The 26,601-nt window shown below is 37.4% G+C and overlaps 1 long non-coding RNA gene across 2 annotated transcripts; it reads right to left on the bottom strand.

Annotated features, from left to right (window-relative positions):
• Positions 1-2,275: 2,275 nt before the first annotated feature.
• On the bottom strand, positions 2,276-26,289 carry LOC136853453 (uncharacterized). 2 transcript variants are annotated; one of them, XR_010857462.1, is made up of 4 exons: positions 26,172-26,289; positions 15,981-16,874; positions 15,217-15,302; positions 2,276-10,776 (listed from the first exon to the last, which is right to left on the bottom strand). It is a non-coding gene; the product is annotated as an uncharacterized lncRNA (long non-coding RNA). The 2 variants fall into 2 exon arrangements; XR_010857461.1 differs by having other exon boundaries at positions 26,157-26,276.
• Between the last annotated feature and the right edge of the window lie 312 nt (positions 26,290-26,601).

The following is a 26,601-nucleotide window of genomic DNA, read 5'->3' as shown; positions in this document are numbered from 1 at the left end:
ATGCATTACTGTATTGGTAAATAATCTGCAAAAGATTGAATATCAACAAACAAGGTAATGCATTTATATGGCTTTTTACCTTAGTACTATTAGGGTAGAGTGGCTATACAAAAAATTGCATGGGACAACATCCCAAGCTTTCATGAGTGTGAGGGATGACCTTTTTATGGGGTGTGACTCACCTTGCCAGCAACCCTGCTTGATTTAAAGGTAAAGATGACAAAACCTTGCACCAAAACAGAAACGGGAAAACAAGGCTTTTTACAACTAAAAAGTTTTTACATATTTATATGTAGTAGAGGTAGCAACATCAATAAAGCCAATTATCTACCTTGGGAGGAAGGTGACGGGGGTAAAAAGGGTCTCCTAACAGGTGAAAAGATTTCACTGCTGTCTGTCATAGTAACTGGCCAAAGGATTTAATTTTCTTACTTTTGTTCACGTCAAAGATGTTGGTCAGGCATCCTACTGCCTTTGCCTAGACAGAATAAGAAGTGGACTTTGCTCCAAAGGGAACACAGGTTACCTTTGAAGCACAATACAAAGTAAGAATTACAAAGCATCGCAGTAAGAAAAAAGCGCTCAACAGTAGACATCAAGGATTACCTACTTTAACAAAGTAAAAACCAAAAAAGTGATTATGAACAACCTGCTACCCTTCCTTTATATCTCAAGGTCAAGCTTCACATTCATAAAACATATGATTTTACATACTGAGCTCTAGACTTTGGAGAGGAAATATGGGACAGACTAGAGGCAAAGAAATTTCCTCTGTCCACACCATCAGTAACAAACAACTAGAGATGGATTACACAATCAAGAAAAAGGATGACTAATATTCAAGTGGAGTGCCAAGTTTTCACAACCCAAGCAATTACAATGGGCAACTTACAAAGCTGTCTGAGATCGCAGATATTTTACAACTACAAAATGAGACCAAGGGTGAGTATACAGAACAACCAATGACTACCTATTGGACATGTATCAATTTAAAAAAAAGTGAAAGACAGCAGTTTGTGAATAACAATGAACAAAAATAAGCAGCAAGACTGGCTGAAAATTTCTAAGTAGGGGATAATGGGATGGAAGTTATTCCCCTATTGAAGGACACTTATTCTCGCACATCTGGAAGACTTGATTTTCTTTAATGTTCAGTCTGCATTTACAATACAGGACAAATACAGCTGTTGAACCGAATTGAATATAGAATTTAGGACAAAGGCCAAGCACTGGGACCTATGGGGTGATTCAGTGCTAAAACGGAAATTGACAGTGAAAGGTCTGAAAGGTGTAGCAGGAGGAAAACCTCGCAGTTGCACTATGAATCAGTTGTTACGAGAGGGTGGAGAGTAAGATGGAAGAAAGAGAATGTGAAGAGAGATAGAATAAAAAGGGACGAAAGGAGTTGCAGCTGGGGGCCAAAGGTACGCTGCAGAGAACCTTAAGCAATGCCTACAGTGCACCTCATGGCACTATCCCCCTGTGGAGGTAGTATTGTTTGGTCATCAGTGTCTGTATGACACACAGATAATTTGCAGAAGTTAAGTAATGCCTACAGTGCACCTCATGGCACTATCCCCCTATAGAGGTAGTATTGTTTGGTTATCAGTGTGTCTGCATGACATACAGATAAAGCATGTTAATGGGTTATACTTTACATTAAAAGTTGAAAATGAGCAAGAAAACTTTATCAAAACAAAATACAGGATTCCCATAAAAGAAAATGTACCTGTAAACTAATTGCCATTTTGATTACCTTTCATTTACTCTATAATTGGAACTAGATTATCTTTTTAAATTACTGTAGTGATGAACTTTAAGGAATGGAATAGAATATAAAGTTAAGGCCAAAGGCCAAGCACTGGAATCTATGAGATCATTCACTGCTGAAAGGGAAATAGGGAACAAAACAGTTTTAGAGGTGTAACAGGAGGAAAATCTTGAAGTTGCACTATGAAACAATTGTTAGGAGAGGGTGGAAAGTAAGATGAAAGCGACTATGAATGGAAGTTTCATAAAAGGAATGAAAGGGGTAGCAGCTAAGGGTCAAAGGGACACTACAGTGAACCTTAAATAACGCACTACCCCCAAATGGGGTAATTAACTTCATGAAATACGTTTACCTATGAACACTTTAAAAAAGTGAGACTGACAATAGGTTTAAAAAACACAAAGAAAATATTTATTAAAAAAACTCATTAAAATGTAAGAAAAACAAAAAACTCATAACTGTGCCTGACACAACAGTAACTCTCTTTTTTTGTATTTTCCATACTAACTACTGCTGTAATCATGTTACAGTACTGCACTGTATTTCAAACATGATCAGAAAAGATGAATAAATGTAAAAATCTTGAAAAATTTGTTCCCTATCTTTTTACCCCAAGACACACAAATAATGATTAACAAATAGTACTAACACTGGTAAATAATTTTATAAAAGTACATGTCTTACAGTTTTATCATTTATTTTGGCTATTAATGCTCTGTAACTCATGCAACCAAAACTGCCAATAACTTTTAACTTTTGATTTAAACAAAATACCCCTAAGGAAGTGTTAGGCATGACATTTCTCAATGTCTTTTTCCTAATCCTATTTTTCCTTTGCACTGCAGTAAAATTGTCTTCCTCACTTTAAACCCTTTTCAATCTTCCATACAAAGCAGCCTCTAGCATGGGAGGGAGTGTAGAATCAACAATTGTTAGTTCAACTCAATAAATGGGAAATCAACAACAAACATTCTCCATTTAGAGGCATTTACATGAAGGTACCATGTAAAAAAAGGATGCTCATAACTACAAAAGATTTAGAGTGAAAACAATGGCAGATACAGTACATCAGATGAGTTTAAGACTAACGGAGTCCATAGAGGACAGTGCTTAGTTCCCTATTGGAATCACTGCAGATGCTACAGTGTATAGAGCAAGAAAGGCACCTGGGCCTGCTATACAATCTAGACCTAGTGTAAAGAGCATAAAGAGACCTGGAGAGAAGTATTGGAAAAGTCCAAAATATGGAAAGGTGGAATGCAAAAGAGAGGATAAAACCACAATCAGCAAAACCAAGCTTATGGTGAATGGAAAAGGAAAAGATGAAAATGTTCATTAGGGACAGTAGCCAGGCTGATGTCATGGAAGAGCTCCAAAAGGGAATGCAATACCAATATATTGGGAAGGCTCAAACAGATGAGATCACAAAGACTGACATATCACAAGAGTGGAGCACAAGAGTTGGTACAAAAACATTCAGCAGACATGGAACAAACTGGATATCAGGTGGAAAGACAGATGAGCATGGGAGGAGTCAAAACCAAGTCAGTGATGATATTGATGTTGATAGAGGAGCTGATGATATGTTTCTAAGAAAAATATTAAAAAAGTACAGCACATAAAACCTCAAATAGAAAAAGCTGCTAAATAGGGGAAAACAGCAATGAATACATGAAAAGTTTATCATAAGAAGATCTGTGTTAGGATAAAATAAGGGTCAATCTGCAAGCAGAAAATAAAGAAAACAGTTTAGCACAGATAAGTTTATACAAACATATAAAACCTCACAGTGCACAGAGATTAGAAGACCGAGTGTTTCCAGAAGCATTGTGTGCATAACGAACAACAGAGAAAATGAAAGTGAGGCCAGGTCTTAAAGGTAAAGATGACTTGTTAAAGGGGGCCCTAGTATATTCCAGAGACCTTTTATGCCTTTTTGTAGTTTTCGAGTGCACGACTTCAAGTCTGCCTCCATTGGAATGCATGATAAGTGAAAACAATATGAATCAAAACGACTGTGACAAATAATATATGAAAAAAACAGCTACTAGTGCAGTCAGGGGACCTACAAGAACATAAAAATAGCTGACCTGATAACACACTTTTTGTTGGAGGCCACAGTAGCTTTAAAGAATAGGCAAGGAGGAATGTGAGAGGGCTGTAAGGGGAAGAGGACAGTGATTAGGGCAACAATAATGATGAGGCAAGAATGGAAGAAACAATATGTACGGAACAGAAATTTGGATGAGAAAAAATAAATGCAAAAATGAAAAAGATTAAAAAAAAAAAGGAAATAACAGAATTGTGGCAGAACTTTTGAGAGATTCTGCTAAATGAAGAGAGTGAACATATTTTACAGAACAATGATATGACAGACCAACACAGAATGTGTCACCTGAAAAGGTTAAGGGAGTGGTGAACTAACTTGTTGAAAGCAGTTGGAAAACAAGGATTTTATATAATTAAAAAGTTTTGATACATTTATATGAAGTAGAGGTAGCAACATCAATAAAGCCAATTATCTACCTTGGGAGGAAAGTGACAGGGGTAAAAAGGGTCTCCTAACAGGTGAAAAGATTTCATGGTTGACTAGAATACATATGGATAACTTTCGGCAAAGCTGGAAAGTCTGGCCGTTAAACTTTTGCAAAGCGGTTATGGTAACAGTTACCTATGGTAGGGACGGACGTACTGCCCACCCAAATGGCATGCATTCAATCTCTTCACTTTACTTTTTGGCCCAGCTAAAAGAATGAGGGGTGGTAAGAGGTGGGCCTTTCGTGTATAGACCTCAGGTTTGCATGTTAGGAAAAATATAAATTAATTAAAAATTTGTCATTTGTTCCTACACGAATACAAACCCTCAGTCTTTACATATGGAGACTTACTATTGGAAGGAGGATTCTCAGTAATTCTCTGAACTGACTGGTAGTTCGGCTCACCTGGTATTCTCTTCCTGGTCATGAAAGAGCAAAGTAAGGATACCATACTTCTGATCTGTTGAACATGTGTGATGTTCAACTGCCAGACTTCTGAACATTTCGAATCAGAGAAAAGTATGAAAACCCTCGATTCGAAAGGTACGGAAGAACCCACAATGTCGAAGACTATGTAGCTTAAAATAATCACCTGGCTTGCCCACAGTCAGTCGTTCTCTCTCCTTGCTAGAGAGAAGGTAGGAAATGCATCTATTAATCCAAACAAAACTGGATTATGGACTGGATACTCAGGCATGCAGATCACCTGCATGGACGCCAGTCCAGCTTGTGACGGCTTGTTCACTCTTCCTCTGTTCACTGGAAGAGGACAGAAAACAGGAGAAAGGTAGGAAGCCAGTCCCGCCCACATCTCCCTGATCCAAGGACCCATGGGCAGTAACCCAAGGCAAAAGGATAAGAATGTGAACTGCACAATTACATCCTATCCTAGTGCTAGATCGACAGGTTCTTCCCAAATGCCACAGACTGATGGATGACTGGCCCCTACAGATCCTGCCTCAAACGAATTGATGACCACCAGGAAGTGGTAGGGTATGTTCGGAAGGTCATTCCCCTACGCGGAGAAATGAACCCTTTGCCTATGGTCAACACTCCAAGGTAAGAGGATATGAATGTGAATTTCACAAATACATTCTATCCAGTACTCGAACTATGTTCTTTCTGAATGTGACAGACACATGGATGACTTTGCCTTCTAGAGATCTTACCCGAAACGTACTGATGTCCAGTAGGAAGTTTCACAGTACACTCAGTTGATCAGTTCTTTAGCTAGAGAAAGGATCCCTTTGCCATCATTTCTTGGGCAGCTCAAAGATAACGCACTAGTTATTAGCTTTGGGTTGCAAGACTAGATTATGGGGGTAACACAGAAGTCCTATTGTCTTTGGTGACACAGAACCACTGAAGGAAAATCATCACTCTAACTGATCACCTTTGAATATGCAGAAAAGCAGATAAAAAAAAAGAGCCAACAACAGGAAATCGAGAGAAGAAAGAGTATGATCTATCTTCTTTCGAGGTTGAGCGAGAACCGAAAGTTGAGATCAACCGTCCTATTCCTTGACTTTATCGAAAAAGTGACATCTCACTTTTGATTCCTTGTCGGCAACTGTACCCAAAGTACTTTTGTCTGTCCGAGTACTACCACTGTCGCAGACCTAACATGAAAGGACACTAGGACTCTTGCTTACAATCCTCATACTGAGGACTGTAAGCAGCAATTACTACCTACATCTCCCACTCCCCAAAGGAGTAACGTAACAGCACGAGGACCAAGGAAAGGGGCTCCATACACCCTTCCTTGACTGAAAATAAGTTTATTGAACTTAGTCTCCTGATCAGTTGATTGATGTATCTGTTCAGACAAGAAACTAAGGTCTCTATCAATACGTGTCTGATATTCCTTCCCCCCTTAGCTAGAGAGAGGAAGGGTATGCCACTGAAAGATACATTTGTATAGAAAACAAAATGTTATATCAGCTGGAATACTTCAGTCATATGTATTCTATAGGTCCAACACCTGATAAGTCTTATCTTCTTAACTATCTCAGTAGAGAAGGCGGCAACTAGAAAAAGTGATCAGTGTCTCAATCAATACCACTATTCTTATTAGTAAGATCTCACTGATACCGGCAATGAAGGTGGCTTAGCATAGTTGAGAATTATCGTTCAAAATTCCATGAACATATAAGTTCTTCTTGTATACAAGTTACTGGTAGTAGAAACTGATACTGTAAGGAAAAGTAGGCAGGCTCGCTCAATCACTTCATGTTGCCAAAAAAGTGGAACTCCTGTACTCGTGCATGGGCACAGACTCCAGTGACAGAACTTGTTTGGCATACATTCCTCATCCAGGAATGTGTCTGATTGACGTCTGTGCTGAGCATGCTACTGCAACACCATTCATCAGCACTGTATACGAAGATGATGATAGGATAACCCAAGGGGATGTCCTATGATGAGATGTTCTAAGTAGACACGTGCTAAGTATTCTACTGTCAACGGACTTCACACCGTCGACAGAGGAAGAAAAAAAGTTAAGTATACCTTAGTTTTACCAGACTACTGAGCTGATGAACAGCTCTCCTAGGGCTGGCCCAAAGGATTAGACTTATTTAACGTGGCTAAGAACCAATTGGTTACTTAGCAATGGGACCTACAGCTTATTGTGGAATCTGAACTACATTATAGCGAGAAATGAATTTCTATCACCAGAAATAAATTCCTCTAACTCTTCATCAGCCGGTCGGGGAATTGAACTCCGGCCTATCGAGTGACAGTCCGCAGCTTTACCGACTCACCCAACGAAGAGCTAGTCGGGATGTCCTAGTAATGTCAATGGAATGTGCATCGTTAACAGAGGAGATGTCCTATGAGGAGATCTCCTATGATGACAAGTTCAGTAAGCTACTCAAAACCAGAGTTTCCCTATAATGATAGGACACCCCGTCCCTGCTTTATCTTGACTAAGGAACCACCGTGGTGCCATTCCTGAGCAACGTTAGGTAAAGCTTAAAAAAGTAATTAAATAACAGCTGATAAAACAAAAATTAGACAAAAAAAATCTGAAAACTAAAGCAATGGTGAATGGCACTTTAAAGTATTACTCTAGAATTTGTAACTGGGCCAGAAAAGAACCCACATTGTGGAAAATACAAACAAGCAAGGTTGCTTGAACACGGTAAGAAAGTATGAGAGGACTCCATTAGGAGAAAATGAAAAAAAAAAAATTGTAATAAGCCCAAAGCACCCACCATTCCAACAAAACCCAACCATTTTGTAAATTTATAGATTGCAGAGGAAGAAAGAGTAAAAAAATTATTTAAATCAATGCCAATCAGTTTGGCCTTAAGCCAAGACAATCCATAGGAAATCTTTTCAGAGCTAACTACATGAAAAGAACCATACAAAAAAGTAAATGTTTCATCATATACCAGAAGATCTTGAGAAGGCATTCAACAAAGCATCATGCTATTTGACAGGCATTATGGAGGGCAAATTGTACTAGATGGTAAGGTGTTATTACAGTATTCAACATCTATAAAGAATATTGCTAGAGATAAGTCCAGAGAACTTGAAATAAATTGTCTATAAAGGATCAGCACTTAGCCCATCATCTTTCATCACAGTAGGACATGGTTACAAAATTATGAAAGGTAGGCTCCTAAAAGCCTTCTTATACAATGTCCTCAAGTCCATGTTTGAATCAGAAAAGGTGGTCTTAGAAAATGTTTGAAAGATGGGAGATAGAAAATGAAATAGAATTGAAAATCAAAATACACAAAACTAGGTCAATGATGCAAGAACTGAAGTAAACAATGTGTAATCTTGAAATGGCCATGTCAGTGCTGTGGGCATAATGTCAAAATGTTGCTACATTATGCAACAAATGTAAAAGGTGTCTTAAGTAATACTCAGAATGCCAAAGATTTTGGATTATGGATTTTTGATCCCCAATATACACAGCAGCTAATATTGAAGACATTGCAGATTATGTTTAGTGGCGAGGCAAACTTTGAAAGAAGTATAATTTCTATTCTCTTGGTGACTAATTGGGCTGTGACACTGGAGTTGAGGGGGCAATCATGTAAGAAAAATGCAGCAACTATCTTGTTAACATGGAGAGAGATCAATGTAGTACTGGCAACAAAGTATAAATTCACATTATTTGTGTAAGACTTTTGTTAATGGAAACAGCAGACTTGGGCACAAAGGCAAGAGAAACTGGTAAGAAATGACAATAAAGGACTTAGCTTTGTGGCTGGATTGAGTTCTAACCTTACACTTTGAGGAAATGGGAGAAATGTGGACAGATTATGAAAAATAGATGATTACAACCTAAAATATATGGATTGGTCACACGATGAAAAGGAAAGAGGAACAAGCAGAGACAAGACACTTAAATGTTAGTACCGGAAGATTTTTGAGACTAGGGTTAGCATGAAGACCTGGAACACATTGAATGGAATGGAATATGAAATTTAAGCCAAAGACCAGGGACTGGGACATATGAGGTCATTCAGCACTGAAAGGGGAAGTACAGTACAGTATACAGGTTTTAATTAAAGGTGTAACAGCAGGAAAACTTTGCAGTTGCACTATGACGTAACTGATAGGAGAAGGTTGACAGTAAAATGGAAGAGAATATGAATGGAGGTACAGTACAAGGAATGAAATGGGTTGCAACTAGGGGCCAAAGGCACACTGCAGAGAACCTCAAGTGCACCGCGTGATGTGCAGTGACGGCACTAGCCAACCTACAGAGCTGGAACAAATGGGAATTCAGGCTGTTAGCCCACAAATTATGGGGAAAATGGAGAAAAGTCTTAAGAAATTTGGAGAAAATTATTAAATTTCTTTTGTGATATTCTGGCCAAGAGCAAATTTTGTTTTTGCATGCAAAACCAACAGCTGAACTTGATGGGTAATACTACATATTGGAGGTTGTTACAAATTCAAAATGATACTTTTTTGCTATAACGTTATTTCCCCTCTTAAGAAGAAGTCTAACACTTCCTTTATGTTTATATACCAAGTCTCATTTAATTCAAATGTATATAAGGCCAACCACATACAAATTTTACAGTAAATACAGAATACAACCTTCTATTTATTAGTTCTATATACTGTAGCTAAGAGTCTCAAGAGTCTTTAGCAATCTTATTTCTTCTATTCTGAATTTACATAAATTTCAAGACCACATAGCAGTAGTCAACTGTGTTTTATCTTGACTTGCATTTACATTTTGGAAATCTTAATGACCGAAACATAATTGAAATTATTTTTCTTAACAATTCAAGCATAAAGTGCTGGCTAGTGTACATTAATAAATTTATCACCCTAATATCTCTTATTTTTCTTTATATACTCAGCATATTGGCAGACAACTTAATTCCATACCTGTAGGATACAAACTTTATAAACAGTACAGGCATTTTTTCTTGGTTACATGTTAGAGAAACAATCACTTATTGTACATATACATACTGACATATACTAGTTTTGCCACTGCAATGTAATATGCCTGCATACATTTACAACTGGCAGTTTTACAAAACTTTATAGGCTAACCATGTCATTGCTTCCATCTAACAATCTCTCTTATTGCCACTTGTGCCTGAAGAACAGACAAATCAAATTATTTTATTATTTCATCTCTAGAAAAATTTCATCTATAAAGTACAGTATATATCTGCATGAGTGGGAAATAGACAAGTGAACTTGCTATAGCACAGCAAGGTCTCACCTGGAGCTAACCTCACCAACTTATCCCACCAGTCTGCTCCCATTGGGCATTAAAGCATGAGAAAAAATTAAATGTTTGTATAATATACTTCAATAATATTACTCTGAGATACACAAAGCATTAACGCCTAAAATTACCTGCTAATTACAAGTACAGTATACCAAAACCATATATTACATTATATCCTGAATACTGTATAAAAATAAAATAGAAATTAATACAGGAAAAGTGTATACACTGACGCTTTGAGGCAAAAACACTATACTGTACTATACAGGTACATTGTGAGTGCCGTACATATAAAATCTAGTAGGACATACTTTTCAATGTTGAGTACATTTTCAAAGACAGAAGTTTTCTTTTTTGTGAAAGCTGAGCCAGTTCTTTAAAATGGTAGCCAATACCATAAGGGGACTTGCATTTAAGGGCCACCAGCAAAAAAGTTCTTTTAAAAAATGTTAGAAAAATGAACTTATTAGACCAATATACTTTGTTTTACATGAACTCAGATCAAGTCAATCACAAATACCAGGGTCCAACAATTTATCATCCCTCCCAGCCAAAATAAACCATCATTTCTTGATTTTTTAACAAAAAAAAAAAAAATAAATAAAACATTTCTTATATTCTTCTGATTTTCAAATGCATATAAGCTGTGGGTTGCTGTGTCCAATGATCTGAAAATCGGTTTATTGATTTCGATGTCAGCCTGTTGATAGTTGCAGCTCTTGCTGTGAGAGGTTCCCTCTTCTCAAGGCTACCTGGAAAGCAAAGAGCATACTTTAGTATTCAATGCTTACCTGTCACTTTAACACTTTGTAGAAATTATTTTTAAATATTAACTCTGGGAGTGAATTCACTTCAAGGTACTGCTAAAGTTGCCTAGGAAGATCTTCAAGAGCAACGCTTCAGTGTTTGTATGCTGACATTACCTTCGGTATATGGAGAGGTTAAAGACGAGATACAAAAAATAAGATTGTAGGAGCATGTTATAAAGATTACTGGAAGAAGTACTGAGGCAGCTTAGTAAAACACTTCAAACTGACAACCAACAGTTGGCTTTATGCCACAGAAATCAACAGCAGGGACTGTCTTGTTATGATGTAACCACAGAAGAGGAGCCATACTCAAAGGAAGAGGTTCCACCATCTGTTTGGTGGGATGCTGAAGGGATTTTGGCTTGTTTTAAACCATCAAAATATGGGCGATGATAATTTTTTCCATCAGTTTACAGACACAGCAGGTGAGAGCTATTGGTCTGTAGCTGTTCAGCAGAGAGGTATCCTTATTTGGCTTTTTTATTGAGATGATTAGTGCAGTTTTCCAGTTCTTACGTGGAATTTCTATAGCCCAGATTTTATTGATACCAAAGAAAATCCCTGGAATTTTCTGGGAGATGCTTTAGCATTTCGTAAAAAAATGTATCTTTATCATGGGCAGATAAATAGTTCAGTTTTCTGTAACGTGTCTCTCAATACTCATAATGTGAATTGGGCAACATAAGATTCATGATTCATTTCAGTCAGGTCACATCTAGGCATTACAAATGTTTTGAAATTGTGGAGTATAGTTTTCTACTAATATTTTTAGAAATCATTTTCTTATAGCTTTTCTGCAACTTCTTTAGGTTAGGCTATAAAATCTCTGGGTATGCAGATGTCCAGGATGAACTTACCCTTAAGTTTTGTATTTTCTTCCTAATTACTATACTTTGGATGATGTTTTTAAGCTTATGCCAAGATATAAAGAAACCATGAATCTCTTTCAGCTTTCTGAAATATTTATTTCGCTTGGCCAAAGCACATTTGTACAGTACGTAAGTTATGACTGGACTGTACAGAACCACACTTTTTATATTTCTATAAGATTTTTTTGTGACTTTTCTCACAATTCCACAAGTTTTGTTCGCCAGGAAACTGCCAGTCTGAGGACTTGATTTTGTTTTTGGAATAGAGGCACTTGCACTCTCTAGTGTGATAGCTCTAAATATGTATAAACTTCTATATGGGAGCTACAGTTCCAGTTCTCTCAGAACAAACACTTTCACTAAATTTCTTACAATCTGCTTCATCTGCCTTCCACTTAGGAGAGGATTCTACATTGGCATTTTCCAAAGGTTTTGTGTAGATTGGAAAATGGTCATTCCCATTAAAATGTTCATTTAGTGCTGACCTGTCATAACTTTTAGATGAGCTAATTCATGTCACTAACTGAATAGATATTTGTATTTTACATCATGAACGGTCATTGCTCAATTATTCAGCGATCTGACTGTCCCAGATCTTCTAACAATATCCTGCCTTTTCGTCCACTGCTCCACCCCATAAAGGATCATGAGCATTAAAATACTCAAAGAGTAAAGGATTAAGTAAGAGATATGTTAATTTGTTAAGCTCTGAATGTCAGTGTACATTAAGTCCAAATCAGGAAGAAGGAACTGTATATGGAGCATGTTATTATGTTTGTCTACAATGAAAGTTATTGCAACAGTTTGAAGATTAGTAATACGTGGTAATAAAGAGTGCTGTAATTACTTGTGAGCGATGATTACCCCTCTCCCTTTGCATGTCCAGTTAACAATGGAGAATTATATATAATGTCTTTTGTCATCCCTCAAATCTCCTCTTTTCCAAAGCCTCCCATCTCACAGTTCTCATAAAAGCAAGCCTGGGTCTTCCAACTACTTGAGCCCATAGGAACCCAGCTGACAATATCTTCTAATATTTTTTCAATCTCTAGTCATCATTCTCTCATCTCCTGTACATACGGAAATTATGTCATTTCCCTTATGGTTTCATCTCTCTATCTGACAGCTAATATTCTTAAAATTTATTCTCAAACTGACAAACTGATTTACACTGACGAACGGACCAACAGACAAAAGGGAAAAGCAATAGACTTCGTTTTATCAATATTGGAATAAAAATGGGTTAAGACAAGGCAGCACACAAACATAACTTTATGGTACAGTAGCAAATGCAGACATGACCAGGCCAGGTTTCTGCCACTGGATGTAAAGCAGAATATATGAGAACCAGCACACTAAAACAAAATTACTTCTGTCACAATGCCACGTTTTTATAAAAATCCACCCATCAAACAATAGTCTTTAACTGTGCAAGAACGGCCAGTAAACTTCCTACTACTTGAAGTACTGTACTTACTGAGGCTCCTCATTCTGCTAAACAAATCTCTGAGAGATCAGAGAAGGGATGAGAGCACAAAAATTTATGATGAGTTTGTATAAAAACCTATTATAGTAAAACTGCAGAATGTTATCACAAACCCATTTATCATAAAATACCCTGAATTGCTATTTAACAGGGAGAACACTGCAGATAAGTTGTGGAAGGAAGATGACACTCCCAAAGTCCATTACAAGAAAAGATGGTGTCTGAGAAATGGAAATGAGGAAGCATGAGCTGACAGTATTGTGACCAAAGGCGAGGACATCACTAGCAACTAGATGGCCTGCAAAGAAGGCATATCCACATCATTAAAAGTGTTAGAGCAACGAAAAACCCAACAGAGAGCAATGCCCACTGACCACATATTTCAACTTTGCATTATTTTTACTCATCAGTTAAACACTGAAGTACATATAAAAAATGTGAATTTGTGTAATTTTCTAGTTATTTGTAACTTTTTACTGTTTATTTACTTATCGTTATCAATCTTAACTGTATTTATCATGCGTTACTTCTCTTTAGGTGATTAGCATACGTGATTTTCAGATGCGATGTCATATTTAAGTAGAAAAAAGCCACTTTCAATGACTGACATTTCATCTGAAACACAAGAATTTATTCAAGTTTAGTATGCCACCATGGGGTGCACCTTTTTTCAAGACAAATTCAGCATCAAAACAGATGCTGCTGTTGCTCTTATTGTGCTATATTGAGTTGACATAACTAAGCAACACCATAATTCAAATTATCCGCAGTTACATACATCTATTTCTGTTATACTGCATAATAGACACCAATAACCTATAGAAAAATTCACAAAGTTTTCCAGTCTATTGATTTGGCTATGTTACATCCACTCCTCACTAGCTGCAGTCCAATAATGCTGTGAAATGTGCAGTGCCAACAGCAAGGTCATTATTGTGACAAAAAACCTATTCCTAGTCCTAACTATTCATCAGTCTACAGTCAGCCCCTCTACTGGATTCAGTTTTGCCAGACTGCTACTACGTAAAAAACTTGCACCTTACTAACAAACTTAACAATCATTTACAATGAGAGACGAGAGATCATGCGGATGTACAAGAAAACAATGACAAGGGTAAGGCTGCTTAAAAGTACCATCCAGTATTCCCCAAGGAAAGGTCAGAGGTGCTAGTAAAAGACCAAAGAAAAGTGTGGTAAGACAAAGCCAAAGCAAGCAAACCATCTGCAGTTTTGGAAACACCTCATTCTGTTTAACATAACTGCTGATATCATCTCCACTTTCATAAAGAACGGGAGGTGTCTTTGGCTTGTTCCTAAAGTCTCCGGTGGCTCTTGTTCCCCTTTTGCATTTTCAGGTAACTCATCTGTGTCATCAGACTAGCAGAAAGACTGCTCATCACTTAAAAATTTGGCCATATGTCATAATGCCCATTTTAAAGATCTCTACCTACAGGATGCAGTTTAGAAAATCCAGCAAGAAGTGGCAGCAGCGGCATTCCTGTTCAAGTGTACTTTCTGCTGACATTAGAAGTATTTTCATTTTTGCTTCTGACTTTTGAACTCATAGGTTTAAAATTCTGAGGACATTTTACTTTTCACTTTACTTTTAGCTTGTTTTTGAAAATAAATTTGTTAACAAATAAATTTATGTTAAAACAAAAATAGGAAACTTTAGACTTCACCTGTTCACACAATATAATATGCACTCGTGCTTGATCTATGGAGCACATTGCATTACATATTGAGCCTTCCCCTGAAGGTGGTCAAATATGGCTCCATAAATTTTAAGTCAGCATAATTCATACAAGCAGTAACATAAATGGACCAGCAGTCCAATAGGGTCACAGTCCTTCCAGTTCACTACCATCTGTTGAGAATATTTTCATCAAAATACCAGTCATGATCAAATACATTGAATATCTGAGATTTGGAGGACTGACAGCTCTAGCAACTACAGTGAAAGATGTAAATGATATTTGAAAAATCTTAGCATTTGGAGAGGGTCAAGCATTTACGCTCACAACTCACCATTTACACATGAAGTTAAAACCTTCCAGTTTGATATTTATTGCAGTTTTCATTGATTGCATTACATGTCGTTAACATCAATAGATCTGTAAAAGGAATTCAATAGTTAATTGCCTATAGAAATTAACTGATTCAGTATTCTATGCTCATTACATACTTACTGTACTTCAATAAAAATAATGATCTTTTGCTAATAAATGTTCAGGATGAACATTTATATAACACAACAGTTTTTACAGTAGGTCTTCTATATAAAACTATTCCTTGGTGCAAATTATTACTTTTATATATAACAGATGATATATTTCACAGGAATAATACATCAAGCTGAGATCAAGGGCATAAATCTGGTTTATGAGAAAAGTTTTACATAATCTAGGACATTTTCAATACACTACACAACTAAATGTTTAAAACTTTTCCACGATAAGCTTAGTTCCTGATACTACAAAGTCATGGCGTTATTTATCCTTGCATTTCCAGTAGTTAGTGAAGTAATATTGAGTACTATACTTAAATAAACCTGACTGGCCTACTCTCGTCTCAAGTTTCATATAATGTACATACAAAATCTTTGGTAATATCATTGGTGATGACATGATTATTCCACTTACTGTTAATAAATAAAAATTTCAGCACACATTAACATTTATGTTATAATAAATTTGAGAAATCATAATAAGAGTAATATGTATTTTCTAATATAGTAAACTATTACCAAACCATATGATAAGAAAATTAACATTCATAATTCATTAACTTACTGATTTGCATGTTCACTGATGGACTTGAGTCCTCTTGGTGAGTCCAGTTCTCATTTCCGATGCTGAGGTCCAGTTGTTTCAATTCAGATTGAAGGTATCTTGATACATTCATAAAAGCAATTCAATACAACCCATATTGCTTCAATACAAATTTTCAGATATATCTGTTCATCAAACACTTATACACACGGAGGCAATTTTTGCAACTAGACAGTGATTTATATAATTCAAGATTTTCATATACTCTTAAGCTGGATAATTAATATTTTGCTATTCTAATACTATAACCAATTTGCTGATTTACCGAGTCTAACATACCAACAAGAGCTTCATCTAGTGCTAATTTCATGATTCTGAATTTCTTACCTATTATAATTAACTTGCTTAACTTAGTGTTGATTTCATAAATCTGAATTTCTTAACCTATAATAATGAACTTAAGAGATACATTTGTAACTCCAATTTACTCCAAAAATAAAGCAAGCAAAAGCATGCTTAACCGTAACTTGCAACGTCTACAAATTTTATAGATGAAAAATGTTTATTTCAGAGTTGATTATCAGTCTATGACAAGAAAAAACTGAATGCTTTAAGCAGTCAAAACTGCCACTTTACACTTAGGCCTATTATCTAGAGAGAATGTGCTTGCAACCGGACACTGAAAAAGTACTGCTTTTTTGAGTGACATACGGAACTTAGATCTGTCAGGTGGGTGTTTGGTTTAAATACTTTACATGGATTTGTCATTCTGGAAGAATAAAGTGGTGTTTTGCTACATGCAGTGGTATCAATAATTACAACTGTTGCAATTTGTTTTGATATAACTTTTGAGCTATACTGATTTGTCTTTATGGATGTATTGAAGTGACCATAGGTGTCAAGCCAAACTCTTGCCTGGAAAAAAGGAATGTATGTTACGCATTTATTATGAAATAATCTGATACAAATATTCAAGACATGGTTATATACCTTTAGCACATAGAAAATCAATAGTAGTAGTTTACATTAAAGTTATCCAATTCATTCCTGAAAGCCTTATGGCTATCCCTTATCCTGACATCATACTATTATGAAACATAAAAAGATAAATTTTAAAATCTTCTACAGTATCCTGTTCAGTGCACCTGGCAAAGTTGATTTTGAATTGATCTAATGGTTTAGAGTTCACATACATGAATTACAAATCCTCACAGATTTTTACGAATAGACTGCCATTTCCACAATAGAATGTTGTTAAAAATCTTTGAAAATACCCAGTGTAACATGATTCAGCAACATGCATTTTGACTCAATTAACCTTGTCAAGGTTATGGAGTGGCAAACTAGTTGGCTGAGGAGTTAAGGTGCCTAGAGGGTCTTCAAGGGGCAGCAGACACTCATCACATTCCTGGCTGGAAGAACCTGACACATCAACAAAGATTGCCAAAGTGTTCGCTTGTGTTTCTGAACTGAACGACCATGTTACAGTATTGGATAGTGATGGGTCTGAGTGCATGGGGTTGGGATCTGGAAAAGCTGTCAAAGGTACTCTGACAATAAGAACAGCAATTCTTCATTGCAATCACTGTCCACTGTATTTCTCGAGGGCCCTGAGGAAGCAAGTACAGGCATATCCCCAATTATGATGGTTCATTTTACAATAAATCGAGTTTGCGGTGGGGTTAGCAGTTCCGATGGTATTGAAATTACAATGCGATACCGATACCACACTATTTTGAAAATATTTTTAAATTTCACGTGCAACAAGCATTTCTCTTGCCCTCAATCATGCTGTCCATCTACAAAGTTAAATTATGTCAGTGTTCATCTGCAATTTTTGTGTTTGTCTACAAGTATAAACTGTTTAAAACTCAAATTAGTGTACTGTTTATCAGTAGGCTACGTCTGCCAAACGCTCAAGTGAGTCTCCTGCTGGTAGTGCCAAGAAGAAGAGGCACTCCATTACTTTAGAGCAGAAAATGAAAAATATCAACCAGCATACTGGAGGAAAAGCAGTCATGGTGATCACTTGTGATGAGCATCTGTCGCAGTCAACAGTATCCACCATCATTAAGGACAAGAAATGGATAATGGGCGCTCTAAAGGCACCTGCTTCAGTTCACTCCACAGTTATAACAAAGAAGAGGATAGGACCTTTGGAAGAAATGGAGCAGTTACTGGTCACATGGAAAGAGGGCCAGATACAGTACAAAAGTACATGCCACTCAGCCTCTTGACCATTCAAACGAAGGCAAGCTTGTTTTTTAGGAACTAAAGAAAAATATGTTACCCACAACAAAGATTTTGCAGCAAGTTCTGGATGGTTTCATCATTTCTAAAAAGCACCATAATTTTCATAGTGTGAAAATTACCAATGAAGCAGCATGAGCTGAAGCCGAAGGAGCGGCTAAATTCAAGGATGCTTTGCATAAGATCATCACTGATGAAGGGTACTGTACTTGCCAGAGCAAATCTTTAATGTCAACAAAATAGGACTGTATTGGAAGTGGATGCCTCAGTGGTTGTACATCCATAAAGAAGCAACAACGATGCCAAGATTTAAGGCATGCGAAGGTCGACTGACTTCTACTTGAGGGAAATGTGGCTGGGTATAAACTAAACCCATTCATGATCTATCACTCAGCAAATCTGAGGGCATTAGCCAGAATCACTCGTGCTGTCCGTCTACAAAGTTAAATTAGGTAAGTGTTCATCTGCGATTTTTGTGTGTTTGTCTGCATATATGAACTGTTTAAACTCAAATTAGTGTACTTTATGTCAGTACGTCTGCCAAATGCCCACGTGAGTCTCCTGCTGGTAGTGCCAAGAAGAGGCATTCCATTACTGTACTTTGGAGCATAAAATGAAAACTATCAACCAGCATGCTGGAGGAGAGGCAGTCATGGTGATCACTCGTGACGAGCACCTATCTCAGTCAACGGTATCCACCATCATTGAGGACAAGAAATGGATAATGGACGCTATAAAGGTATCAGCTTCAGTTCATTCCACAGTTATAACAAACAAGAGGACAAGGCCTTTGGAAGAAATGGAGCAGTTACTGGTCACATGGAGGAGGACCAGATACAGTACAAAAGTACATGCCACTCAGCCTCTTGACCATTCAAACAAAGGCATGCTTGTTTTATAGTAACTATAGAAAAAATATAATGATACCCAGAACAAAGATTCTGCAGCAAGTTCTGGATGGTTTCATCATTTCAAAAAGCACCATAATTTTCAGTGCTAAAATTCACTGTGAAGCAGCAAACGCTGAAGGAGCCGCTAAATTTAAGGATGCTTTGCACAAGATCATCATTGATGAAGGGTACTGTACTTGCCAGGGCAAATCTTTAATGTTGACAAAACAAGACTGGATTGGAAGCGGAGGCCTCAGTGGTCGTACATCTATAAAGAAGCAACAACAATGCCAAGATTTAAGGCATACAAAGATCGACTGACTCTTCTGGTTGGGGGAAATGTGGCTGGGTATAAACTCAACCCATTCATGATTTATCACTCAGCAAATCTTAGGGCATTAGCAAGAATCAGCAAACATATGCTTCCTGTGCATGACTGTGCTGGCATAATAAGAAAACATGGATGACTGCACTGTCATTTGAAGACTGGTTTGTGCATTGCTTTATCCCAGAAGCGAAAGATTACTGTAGGGAAAACGTCCCTTTAAAAATTCTGCTGATTCTCGACAGTGCTCCTGGCCAGCATCAGCACATCGGAGATATCAACGAGAACGTAAAAATTGTGTTTCTGCCACCAAACAACTTTTCTCATACAACCCATGGATCAGGGTGCTGTGGCTGTGTTCAAGGCCTATTATCTTCAGAACATGTTTGCTCAGGTTGTTCTGAATGCCATTATGAACATCGGAAGGGGGTGGAAGGAGGTAAAGAAAGTGCATATGAATGGAATTTGGAAAATGTGTTAAAAGGGTATGTGAACTCATTTAAAGGTTTTGATAAGGATGAAGAAGTTGTGCAAATTAATAAAAAGATCTTGACACTTGGGAGAAGTTTAGATTTAGAAATTGAAGACGAAGATATCCAAGAACTCATAGATGTGCAAGAAGTAGATAACAGCAGAAGATTTAATTGCAGTTGCAAAAGAGAGAAAAAGAGCAAAAGAGGAAGAAGATATTGATGAGCCAGAGCAAAAGTTTACTACAAAGACAATGGCAGAGGTATTTGCCTTAAGTGACAGTGCAATGGATCTTTTTAGTCAAATGGATGTGAACATGGAACGACTTGCTAAAGTTGAGAGAGGACTTCAAGACATTCTTGCAGGTTACAAAAATTATTTATGAAGAATGAAAAAAATGGACTGTGCAATCTACATGGATTACTTCTTTAAGAAAATGACACCAGTGCCATTGCCTTCCCCCACACTTGAGCCTTGACCCTTTACATCTGGTGACAGCTCTTTCCTCAAAATCCTACATCCTGTAACACCAGAACTAACACCCAAAGAAATACTAGCTGGGGAAGAGCGAGTTGATAATCTTCCTGCTTTATCATCCTCCTCCTCTTCCAATTTTTAGTTACATACATATAGATGTCAATGGGAAAACCTAAATGCACATTAAAAACGAAAAAAAAAAAAAAAGATGTCAGCAGGCTGACACCATTCAAGTACGCCAACGACGGACCGAATCTTGGTGAGTACCCTGTAAAGTACACGTCTGATGCTTGTTTGTGTTATTGAATTTCTCTGTTTGCACTGAATTACTATACATTAATCTGAAATGAACCTCCAGAATTAGCTGCTATTAATAGGTATTAGTATACCATATATGAATAAATTGTACCCTGTACTGTACATACAGTACCCTGTTTGTAATGAGTTATCATAAGTCAGTCTGCATTGAACCTCCAGAATTAGTGGATATTAATAGGTATTGTAATTATGCCATATGTGTATGTATAGAGTACAGTACTGTTAGTGTAGGGTAGGCTATTGTATATACTGTACATAGAGAATAGTAGCTTAGTGTAGGCTAGGCTACCGTATATGTATAGATTGTGCCCTGTACTGTACATACAGTGCCCTAGTGTAGGCTAGGCTAGTTTCAAGATATGTTAATTTCACAAAATGATGGGGTTTTTGTAACCTAACTCCATCATAAATGGAACAATACCTATACTGTCAATATACTGAGGTTCTCTATCAGCTAGATGAAGAAATCTGTAACCATCCACACGTGCTTGTGGGTTGGGGTTGGTTGTGGTGCAGCAGCTATCTTCCTGTTGTCCAACAGGAAGATAGCTCTGTCTAGCCACTCTCATATGCCACCGCTTCCCTGTGTGAGTTGATCACAAAAGTCTTAGATGTCAAAGCCTTGGAAATCGATCAGGATTTCTTCCTGAGGATCCAGTTCCAAGCATGCTCCAAGGTGTGCATGGTGATATCCCTCCAAGTATATGTGAAGTTGTAGATGGTACACTTCAGCAATTACTTTTCCAGATTTTCTAGAGTACGTTATCCTGTGTATCCAAGCCTCACTTCTCCTCGCTACCCTTGAGCACCACCATCACCTCCCCAGGAACTTCCTCTGGTATAACTGTTTCAATCCAACAATACCATCTTGATCCACCGGCTGAATGAGTGCAGTTGTATTAGAAGGCAAAAACATGACCCTAATAAAACCTTAATCACCTTGTGGTAAGATGTGCTGGCACACTGTCTAAAAGAAACAAAGACTTCACTCAGTGTCTAGAATTCCAAGGTACTGTATCTGATGATGAATAACCTCCTTACCAATGTGGTTATGGAACCAATTAGAAACAATCATGGAAGAGGACCAAGCCTTTGCTGAATGATAACAAATTACTGGGAGAGTACCCATAAACCCAAGCAGGGTACATGGTTGCTTTGCATGTTCAACTATGACTGGTTTGCAACACTGGCTACCAGAAGCATTTGCACATAACAGAGCAGACATATTTCAAACGCTTTCTACCAGATTAATTCTTTTCCTTTTAATCAGCCAAGGAGTGATGCAACTGACCAATTTTGTCAGCACTAGATTTGACCTGAAACAAAGTCTTTCTTTATCATCAGGTCTTTCATCGATTCCTAAAATTCCTATACCGTATTCCATCCTTGGAAGTGTTCAAAGCTTCACCATGAATCTTCTTGTTGGAAAGCTCAAGTCAAATTTTGAACCTAAACAACCAAACCATGGACACCTTACAGCCCACGACCAAATGCAGACTTGTGAACTTCATAGCTGCGGACTTCAGTTAAGCAACACAGACATGCACCCTGGCCAACCTCTGTTTACGAAACCAGGTCAAGGTCAATCTTCAATTTCCTTAAGGCAGGCCTCACTCCTGGACATCTTTCCAAACTCCATCATACACTTCTTCAACTTGTCCTCAGTAGCCTTCATGTCATGCAAGGTAGATTGAGCAATAGCATATTCAACCATGATACAGGACACTGACCAGCTGGCCTCCATTCTCTCAACAATTTTCAGCTTTTGTTGAAGAGTCAGCACCTTCCTGGCCCTCTTAGCAGGTAGTTGGACAACACACACACAGCAAGAACAGCACCTGCAAAGCTGCAGGTACTGCAACAAAAGCCGCAAGATCAGGGGAAAGCGTTGCAACAAATGATCATGCAGCAACTGTTCAATAAGCAATTACTGAGAAATGATGCGTGAGTGAAGTGCACTTAGCATTTTGCCCTGTGAATACAGCCAATGGGAGAAGGAAATTTCCGAGATGTTATCACAATGCATATTCCTACCAGTCATTCAGAGGAATAAAACAATGACGTGTAACGATGAACTGCATTTGCCCCAATAGCACAAAAGTTTACCAGCATGAGTGCTCGCCCACCCGTGCATTTCCTACTATATGTTGTTGTACTGATGATGTATTTCTCAGCCAATTGAAAGTGATAAAGTGACCATATAGTCCTTTTAAGCAAATAACATTCACAAAAACTCTCATGAAGACAGAGGCCAGCCCATCCTTCCCCATCCAGCTCTCCTGGCTTTCTCTCCCTTCCCCCCACCCCAAACTCTTTTCCAAGCCTACCACCCCCCAACAATACTCCTTTCTCAGTGAGCTGAGTGTAAGCAGCGTTACCACTCCCTTTTTCTGCCAGCATATACAGGCACAGTTTTATATTGTACATTATATATACAGTGTACTGTGGTGCTGTGGACACTGGAGAACATCAATGGCTGGGTATGGTTAATACGGATCAGCAAGAGACTACTTGTATGTCCTTCCCTTCTCAACAGACATAGCTGGGAAATATACTATCAATTCTGAGTTTGAACAGTTTCCCTAAATTTTCACTGTACACTTCCTAAACTAAGACTGCCAGTGAAATACAATACAAACTTATGGTTACGTGCCGGCTGAATACTGAAGAAAACTGGTATTTCTCAAGCACACAACAATGTCTCAAGCCATAAATGAAAAATTCTTTTAAATGTCAAAAGCCCCTTCCTATTTTACTCAGATCATACAAAAAAAGTACTCAATTCAATCCATTTAAAAAATAAATCTCTCACAATGCAAAATATCTGTGAAAAGATCAGTGACTTAAACCTGTAAATAAACTTTAATGGATGCTGAACTACCATTGTTTCCTCTAAAACTTGAAAACCAGTATCAGTACTTCATTAGCCATCTAATGGCAACCTTTAAAAATACATCTAACTTGATTTAGCTTCAATCACATTTACCTAAACAAAGCTAATATGCCTAGTGTTCAAGCATATTTCAGCACGAAAATGGAATTTTGATTGCACAATGCAAACAACCATTTATCATGAGTTTCGCCCCGTCTTAATTCCATGACATAATGACAAGTTGATGGGTAGCATGTAGAAAGGTACACTGGTTATATCTAATGATGCAATCTTTCAAACAACAAAAAGTGTAAAATAGAAGTTGTTCAACATGTCAAAAAAACTCCAAAAATAATACAATCAACCATTCATGGTTGGAGATTTTGGTCACTCCATCTTTATTTATTTTTTTGCATGACTGGTAATATTAAGCATTTTTTGCACACTACCATTGGGGGGGGGTACGAAGGGTTGTATTTGAAGATGCTCCCTCCCACTCTCCACCCAAGTCAAAGTATGGTGCCCTTGTATAAGGGAAGGTTAGGCTAGGATTTATCTTTCTTCAAACATTGTATACCTTTGATAACAATTTTATATTAACTCAGACAGAAGCCAGGGCTAATGGTCGTGTTCAAATGATCCATACCATTTCCTTCTTACACCAACATGTGTCTTTTGTTATATATTTCAAAATTGAATATGCTAATGCTACACTTGATGTTGCAGCTCATGGTTTCTGCAATTTTCTTGTAAACTTACATTCTCCCTAAATTCAATTTATTAATGTTGTTCAATCAACCCTAAGCTTTCTACCATGCTGTAAGTCTTCATCATAGTCAGTAAGTACTGCTAATAGGGTATTATCATAGCTCTTTTGTGCAACACTGACCATGGTTTGAGGAAAACTTAGGCCTTACAAGCTAAAACATCTTTCCTTCTTCACCAACACCACAAACAAGACTCTGATGCACTATCTTCTCAGACTATCCACCAAGTCTTTATACCAAAACCTTAACCTAAAAATTTTCAATAACTAACTTTCCTCCCTTTCTTTGTGGCTTAGGGCTACATGGAAATAAGGGGACAGCATCAGAGGTAAGGTTAGGTAAAGGTAGGTCTGGTAAGCGTGTAATCATTCTGAAATACCTACTACAGTTGGTGGAAGCTGAGGCCAGACCATGTGAACCTCCATCTACATTGGCCCCCATACCTTTTAGTTTTGATTTCCTTCCACTTTGGGGTAGATCTGGGGACTTGGTTATTTGTCCCATAGGCCTTTGCATACCACCTCTAGGTAGTGGACAGAAATACGACTAATGCTAGTTACTACCAGCATGGCTCCATGTGCTCTTATCTGAACATCTAAACCACTTAAAAGAAATTCTAAGGTCAATATGGCATACAAGAGCCTTGATGGCAAAGCTTACTAAACATAGGAAAATTTTCAAGAAGCTATACAAACATCCCTTACACTTTTAAAACAGCCTAACAGTATGCCTATGGACTAGGCAACAGATAAATATTCAATTAAACCACAATCCCCTGGTTGGACAAACATCAAAATTTGCAGGCGGGTAAAATTTTATGGTAAATGTAAAGGTGAAGGCGACACGAAGATATCCTTTGTTAATAATTTTTTGGTTAAACAATACAGGAAAAGGTGCATATAATGCAGACAATCTTAGAAAATTACCGAGACAATGAGAAATTTGCCGTCTTCTGTTCGCAATTTTAGGCTACGATAATCCATGAGTGGCTGACATCAACCATGGAGGTAACTTCATGGAATGTCGTGTTCAGTACCAACCCCCGGGGTTAAAGTAAAAAACAAGGACAAAATACACTGAATTTCTCATTATCTCAGTAAATTTCACAAATCAGCTCATCTCGACTGCATTACATGGCCTAGCCTACACCATTTTCTACATTGTTTGGCCAAAACATTACATTAAAAAAAAAATGGAATATTCGTGTAACAGAATTCTTTACACTTAATCAGCTCAGTGGTCTGGTAAAACTAAGGTATACTTAACTTTTAATAAATTTCACTTTTGGCTATTGTCGAATTTTGAACTTGAAAAATAGGTATCACTTCTCTGTGTTTTATTACGAGTTTCAACATTCCTGACACCCCAAACTGCTGTAGGTTAGCCAACCATAAGCTACGGTACCCTAGTGCGGCATTAGTTTGGCCAAATTTCAGGAACTTTTTGAACTTAATTTAATTTGAATGAGAGCTCTCCAAGGTGTTAAGGTCCTTGTATTTCACTTGCTTTGTGTTGCCCTCCCCACAAAAAAAACATCTTCCTCATGTGGTCCCCCGAATTTTAGGATGTAGCTTAGCTCGAGAGTTGGGTCCATCATGTATAAGTACTTACTTTCGAATGAAACGAACGTCGCAAACGTTCAGAGCACATATTAACACACAGGAAAATATTTTCAAGTCCAAAATACAATAATGAATGGCCTAAAAGTCAAATAATATCCCCAACGCCTTTAAGATAACTTAAACCGTAATCTACAGGGTACACTCTAAAGGCAACTTTGCACTTTACTTGCCACTTTAATCTACGTATTAATGAACTCTAACGTACCTGGAGAGGACTTACATTCAATGTAATAAAGTGTCCGTCAATTAAGCAAGTAGACAACCAGTTACGGAACAACGTAATATGGCAGCCGATAGGGGAAGTGGGTCAAGTCACGTGACTTGCTAATCGAAAGTCGAAACTCGAAAGGCGAATAATGTCATAACATAACATTGTGGGCAGTGTTATACCAACTGTCAATAACAAAACTCTGTTAAATAAACAATGAAGTGACCTCTGATGGAACAGACAAACAAGATACTCATGTGTACCATAAATAAATCGATATTTTACCTAAAATATGACGAATATTCTCCCGAACAGACGACCCTAAAGGGAAAACTCAAAACAGACCAAAATCATCAAAAAAGGATGATAAAATCTATAAATTTATATTCATAAGTTTAGTATATTAATAATAACAACTATTTAACGGTTTCATAATGATTTA

Source organism: Macrobrachium rosenbergii, chromosome 27, assembly GCF_040412425.1.
Source record: "Macrobrachium rosenbergii isolate ZJJX-2024 chromosome 27, ASM4041242v1, whole genome shotgun sequence".
Taxonomy (NCBI): domain Eukaryota; kingdom Metazoa; phylum Arthropoda; class Malacostraca; order Decapoda; family Palaemonidae; genus Macrobrachium; species Macrobrachium rosenbergii.
The sequence above is the reverse complement of the archived record's forward strand: the minus strand, read 5'-3'. Positions and strand labels throughout refer to the sequence as shown.